The sequence below is a fragment of the Meleagris gallopavo genome, chromosome 1 (genome assembly GCF_000146605.3).
Source record: "Meleagris gallopavo isolate NT-WF06-2002-E0010 breed Aviagen turkey brand Nicholas breeding stock chromosome 1, Turkey_5.1, whole genome shotgun sequence".
Lineage (NCBI taxonomy): Eukaryota > Metazoa > Chordata > Aves > Galliformes > Phasianidae > Meleagris > Meleagris gallopavo.
Genome location: NC_015011.2, coordinates 133,608,686 through 133,615,803, shown reverse-complemented (window position 1 = coordinate 133,615,803; position 7,118 = coordinate 133,608,686). Strand labels below are relative to the sequence as shown.

General features: G+C 37.1%; 1 protein-coding gene across 1 annotated transcript in view; it reads left to right on the top strand.

Annotated features, from left to right (window-relative positions):
- TMCO3 (transmembrane and coiled-coil domains 3) overlaps positions 1-7,118 on the top strand; it is a 33,417-nt gene that overhangs the window by 17,372 nt on the left and 8,927 nt on the right. The window lies entirely within an intron of this gene.

Below are 7,118 nucleotides of genomic sequence, written 5' to 3'. Positions count from 1 at the left end.
TTTGTTGCTATTGTTATGTGGGTTAAAAGCAGCATCCCTCTAAACAGCTATTCATATTCCAAACACAAGTGCTGTTTAATAAAAAACAAAACTATTTCCTCCTTCTTATTTTCTATGAGGCAGACATAACATTTGTAGAACAGCTTTAATAAAAACAAAACCCTATGTAAGTTGCATTAAATACTGTGGTACCTGGAAGCACTTCATCTTGCTTTGATGAAAAAATGGTCTGCATAGATTGGTCTGATTGAATTGGGTATATTATGCCCAAATTGACATCAAATGCAGAGGGAATTGGTGTATGTGACTTGAGCTGTGTATACAAACCTGAGGGGGAATAGGTTTGAGCATATTGGATGCGTATCACAAAATTGAATGCTTCTTCAGCATGAGAAGTGTTTGAAAAGAAACAAATATTTTGTGTGTTTTCAAGCAAAAGCAGCTTTCCCTTAAAACTTGATAAATAATGTATTAAATGATCATTCAGCATCATTTAAAGATGCTGAATGTGACCTTGGTAAACCAGTTCAGATGCTTTATGTTCTCTGGTACAGATACACTTACCACAATTTGCAGTACAAGCTGTGGTTTAAGCTCAAAGACTTAAAGGGGAAAAAAAATGGAAAGAAGAAAACCTCCACCAACAATGTAGTTGTCCTATTGAAAAATAGGACAGATCTTCTGGAAATAAGATCTTCTGGATAGAAGATCGTCTGGAAAACAAATCTAAATTATTGCCCTATTAGATGTCCTATTATTTCAGGAAAAAAAGCATGGAGGGCAATCTAATTTGAAAATGTTGCATGAATTTGGAAAGGATCAACTTTTTGAGTGTTAAAGTTTTTGGGTGCCAGTTAGGAAAACAACTGAACTGACATAGTGCTCGCAAAGATCTTTCTCCTTCGAAAAACAAATCTAAATATTGATGGAATTTGTTTAATTATCTGGACACATGGAATTTTGGTTATTTGTGTAGTTATAAAAAAGCTTTTGAAGGGCAGAGTAAGAGAATGTATATTTTAGCAGATTTAACCAAAGAAAACTCTGTGGTTCCATTTAGGAAAAGTTGAGAGATGTTTTCAAACAATGTTTTAGCTCTCTTTTTAACATATGAGATATTCTGCAGGCCACATCCTTCCCAATGCATGACTGAGGAGGTAGGAATTATATGGTGTTTGTACTTCATGCATGCAAATACTTATGTGCTTCCACATTGAAGGCCATGTCTGGGGTTCACCTAAGTTTATCTCATGTAGGGATTCACATGTAATGCACATTTTATGTATATATAAAAATTTCATTTATTTTACTTATTTCCCATGCTTCAAATTCTCCAATGAGAAATTAAACAAGAGTACTAGTTTCTCTACCATTAAGGGCAACTTCTGTGCGACTGTATGGGAAAACAAGAAGGAGGATAGGGCAAAGAAGGTTATTACACTGAAATTGCTTACTAACACTGCAGCGCAAGTGTTATCCTGTTGAGTGAGGATCTTTTTGCATGGAAATGATTTTTGAACATTCCTTTGTCTAGAGCATTTCTGATCTGCTTGGTTCACTTGGATAACATTGTAACTCATAAAATTTGAAACTGGACTTTCAGTATGACTCTTCTTTGTAAACCAACTTAGAATAGGAGATGCAACACATCTCAAATATGAGCTGTTTTACCCAATTTTGGAGATACCTCAAATACGTGAGTGAAGTTTTCCCCCTTTTTTTTCCTCAACTAGTTGGACACATTGGAGGGCTCAGAGAATGTCAGGTACCAATCCTATACAAGTCTAGCTGAATTTTGCTACACAGTTATGCATCTTTAAATCATATAGCTTATCATCAGTAACAAAAGTTCAGTAGATAATTATTAAATTTTCACCTTCTTTTCTAGCTTTGATTTATGCTAGTTTTGCATACTATTTTGAAAGTGAAGCCTGCTTCTGGTTTTAAAGCCATAGAGGATAGATGGCCAAAATGGTGCTTTTATGTCAATACATGAACTATACTACCGTGACCTGAAGAACATGCCGTGTGTCAGCCAGGGTGTTGATTAGTTGTGGGTAAAAAGCAGCTTTTAGTTTGACTGCATCATGGTAGATCTATGGTGACAACAGCAAGGGGAGGGGAATTGCCAGCTGTCTTTATATCTCAAAAAGTTGAATATATAGCTGTATTATTGCAGTACTTTATGTAAGAAATCGTGCATACTTTTTCCTGCATTCTTTTAGGAATGTAATTCCTTGTTTGCTGGAGTACTTCCCAATGGCTCATAACTTGCTTTTGAACTCTTTCTTGTCAAGTAAGGAGAGAAGATTAAGAAAGAACTGTAATCTTATATTCAAATTAATTATTTCATAAAATCATCTGAGATGGAGTTTTAAAAGGCTCACAAAAAATTATTTCAGTTCTCATTAAGGCTTTGCTTCTTTAAAGTGCAAACTTAGTATTCATCTCTTCATCTTGGACACATTTAAGTTATGAATGCCCCAAATATTAATACATACATTTCCCTGAGGGGTTTCTGTAAGTTTTACTAACTTACCCTATTCATCAGGCTTCTATGATGATTAAAGAGTAAGATATGCAATATTAGTAGGCAAAACAACTGCTGAACAAATGGCTGAAATTCAACTGGAACATGGCATAGAGTAATGTTTATTTCTTTTTATTGCTGTGGTAGAATATTTGAACATAAAACTCCTATATTCCCATGAGAGCAAAGCAGTCCTCTCTGAGTTAGAAGTAAAATAGGACCTTTGAAAACAAATGAAAGCTAAATTATACAGAAGTAGAAAGATTAACAAAAGTTTTCATTTAATTTTGAGTGGAAAAGCTTCCTGTAATGTAGGAGTTGGGAAGAGGATAGAACACGTCTTGGGGAATAGTAATTGTTAGAGCCCTGTTCAATAAAGCAAAACTTTAAAAATGGTGCAGACAGAGAGGGATTACTAAATGCAAAATATTTCTCAAGTTTTGCTTATATAAGAAATTTTATCTAAACTGCCATTGGACCAGTAAAACACTCTTCATTGTATGTCTGTGTGCATTATTTAAAATAAACCCTGACCCTACAGATTTAGTTGAGGAAACGTGTGTACTTACTGTTAATGCTACTGGACAACCACTAACTAGGGTGGGAATAGAAAAAGTAGTCTTGGTATAAATCTAGCTGTAAATCTGAAGAACAGACTGAAGGAAGTCAGGTGTGGTTAGGAAAATATCCTCATTTTGTTTTTGTTGTTCTTGTTTATTTTTTCTTGCCTTCTCATCCATGTTTTTCTATGTGTATTTCTTACATAAAGTAGACCTGAGGTTGTGCACTAACTAGAAGGAATAGCATAATTGCATTTTTACTTACTAGGCCCTTGAATTCATATTTGGCTTTATTTAGAGTAAAGAAAGTTTTTAGGTTTTATGCTGTGGGAGCAAACCCAGATAGACATAGTTTGCTCTAGTTGTCCCTGATGCTTTCTAAACAGGCATTTGGTATCACAGAATCATAGAATGGCCCAGGTTGAAAAGGACCACAATGATCATCTAGTTTCAACCCTCCTGCTATGTGCAGGGTCGCCAACCACCAGACCAGGCTGCCCAGAGCCACATCCAGCCTGGCCTTGAATGCCTCCAGGGATGGGGCATCCACAACCTCCTTGGGCAACCTGTTCCAGTGTGTTACCACCCTCTGTGTGGAAAAACTTCCTCCTGCTATCTAACCTAAACCTCCCCTGTCTCAGTTTGAAACCATTCCCCCTTGTCCTATCACTATCCACCCTCGTAAACAGCCATTCCCCCTCCTGTTTATATGCTCCCTTCAAGTACTGGAAGTCCACAATGAGCCTTCTCTTCTCCATGCTAAACAAGCCCAGTTCCCTCAACCTTTCCTCATAGGAGAAGTGCTCCAGCCCATTGATAAGATCACCTTATCAATGATTATCAAGGGTATATTTAAACTTGACTCCTCATTACATATGATAACAACTGGAGTCATGCAGTGCTCCAAATCCCCTGCACCTTCAAAGAGTCCTGTCCATAGCCAGATCTAATGTTAGGTCATTTATGGCATCAGCTCCACTGGAATCACTGACTGATTTGTTTCATAATGAGAATCTTCCTTTTAGTGGAGTTATGCTGCTAAAAGTTTGTAGGTATGATCTGAAGGAGTTTTGAGTTTTGCTGACGAAAAAGCTGTAGTACTGGTCAATAAACTTATTTACCCTCAAGATCTCTGATTTTCCAGATACTAGTTGATTATATTGCATGCTTTCTATATTAAGAAATAATTATGTAAGTATCTGCAAGTTCCCAGAATCAGAAGGGCTTTTCTTCTAATTTAAATCAAAAGTATCAGCTTCTATTTTCAGTGACAGTGATCTTAATTCAAAGTAACTTTGTGAGAGTCAGTGGAGACTCTTCAGACATGTGACAATCCAACAGAAAACTATTTATATCCACCTACAGCAAAAAAAATCCAAGTCTTCTCTCATTCCTTACCTTGAAAAGCTGTACTCATACTCTTCTCAGATATTGGCTACATCTTTTTCTGAACTAACCTGGAATATTAGATAAGTTTTCTATTCAGCTTACTGACAGAATAAACACTATTAAATTTCGTTTTGCTTCTAAACTCACACATCCAAACAAAATCAGTTATTTTTCATAAAAGCTAGAAAAACAATATTCTTTTCCTTCTGTGAAAACACATTATCATGGTTATGTTATAGAAAGACACTTATGGGAATTAACATGTGAAGATATTAAGAGAAACACTCAGTTAAGATAGATTTATTCATTACTTTATTTGCATATGGTACTGTTATATTACATTGAAATTGGAGGATATATTTTCATTCTGACTGACATTTCATTTTGCTTCCCTTTTACTTAATGAGATGTGCTGCTAGCATTTTCTTTCCACCTTCACTTAATAAATGTGTTCTTTTATCTATGAATAAAAGAGAATGAAAGTGATCCCAAATTTTAGAAAATGACACTAGCTATTTTTAACTTGCTGTTTATTGTGCTTAAATTTCAGATATCTTTTAAGAGGCTGAGCCAGCAGTTAGTAATGTTAATAGAAAGGCTTCTGAAGACCATGAAACCCAGTATTGATATTGAACTTTAGTCACTTAAATTGGAGTTAAGTCTGATTTTTTAAGACTCAGTCTTTTGGTGCAGCCTTGTGTACAAGTCACAAATGTGCAATATTCTTCAAATTCAGGAGTTCTGAAAATAGCTAGGTGAGAATGCATCAATTAGATCATTTGACATTTATATCAGTGTCTGTGGGAAAGTGTCTGTGGGAGGTGGCATCCACAGGAAGAAGATAGAGGCTGTCCTGTGCTGGACACAGCAACTCCAGTGGACCTACCACAGAATATAATTGCACACATTAACAAGGCTTGTGGTGCATTTGAGCAAACCTCTGTAAGAAAGGGCAAAAAATTAGAAAAATAAAAATAAAAATCTGGATGTAGAGAGAAGGGAGGAACAAAAAGGAAGAGGAACAGCAAGGTGAACACAAAAATTACAGAGGATAGAGGAGTACAAGGTTCTCTAGGTACCAGAGCAGGTATCCCCTGCATTCTCTGGAGAAGATCATGGCAGAGCAGATATCCACACTGCAGCATGTGGATATTAGACTCCATACAGGTGCAGCAGAAAAAGGATGAGAGAAGGAGCAGCAGATAGAAATCATAGTGTACTGACCATAACTTTTTCCATCCTGTTCCACTTGGGGAGCGTAAAACAGTCAAGACTGAAGGAATGAAATTAAGGCTGGGAGAGGAAGAAGTAAATGTGTTGTTTTAATGTTTCTCTTTACTTATTTCTACCTGAATCTATTTTAATTTGCAGTAAATTAAATTAAATTTACCCATGTCTAGTCTGTTTTCCTTGTGACAGTAACTGGTACACCATCTCTGTGTCTTTATCTCAAACCATGATTTTTCTTACTCTGTGTTTCCCATTCCACTAAGGAACTCAAGTGCATGAGCAGTTGCTAAGGTTGATGTATTTAAGAACTGGTGCTAGTTAAGCCTGTGACAGAGACAAGTTGACAGAGCTAGGCTCTTGTCTGTGGAGTATGGCAGGAGTTCACTGGGCAACAGCTGGAATGAAGGGTTCAGACTGAGGTTACGCAATCTTTTTCTCATCCCACAGGCAGTCAGACAGTGGGTCAGTTTACCAAGAGATGCTGTGAAGTCACTGTCCTTGGAGGTTTTCGAGATCCACCTGGATAAATGCTGACTGACCTTGCCTGAGTTCACAGCTGAGCCTGCTGTGAGCATGAGGGAGTCTGGGGCTTCCACTCCTTTGCAGACACAGTGACACAAGCGCTCTGTGTCTTCAATTCTACAGTGCAGGTATACACTGATCTTCAGAGATCACTGTGCAAGCCACTGAGAAACAAAAAAGCCATAAATCCAGTATGAAATATATGCAGTGTATTTTGGTCCCTGTGGAGCTAACATTTCAGTCCATTTCTAAACATATCAGACAACTACTTCAGAGTTGAAGAGTTTCCAGAGTTTCCAAATTTGGAAAGTTTTTCAACAGTATGCAAATTATTCAGTCTTTGGTTTTGATCTCATGTGACCTCTAACAAACCAATACATCTCACTTGAAATTAAATTGCCCAGAATAAAGTAATAAAATAATACAAGAGCTGCTCCAAAAGTATTTTATTATGTTGGCCCATAATGTCAGAGGTGGAGGTTGGTGGTATGGCAGTAAAGGCTGAACCTTCCCAGAGATATTCCATTAAGTTTTATCACTGTGCCACAAAGGGCAGCAGAGGGGCAGTCTAACATCATCTGACATGGAATCATGTAAGAAGTGAAGGTGTGAAAATGAATTCCTCCATGCTGCAAAAATTGCACCCATTGGCATTCGTTTATTCTTACTGAACAATGATGGACACCAAACAGTGAATATGAGCACAATGAGGCAGTGGGTGGTGCGTTTCAGCAGTGGTGACAGAAACATGAAATACAAGTCTTGTTCCAGATGGCCATGCATAGCTGTCACACCACAAAATGAAGAGTTCTAATCAGCAAATCTTCAGGAATCGGCTAACGGTGGTGACTAAGTTGAAAAAGTAGTGTTTTGTAGCTGAGAATTTT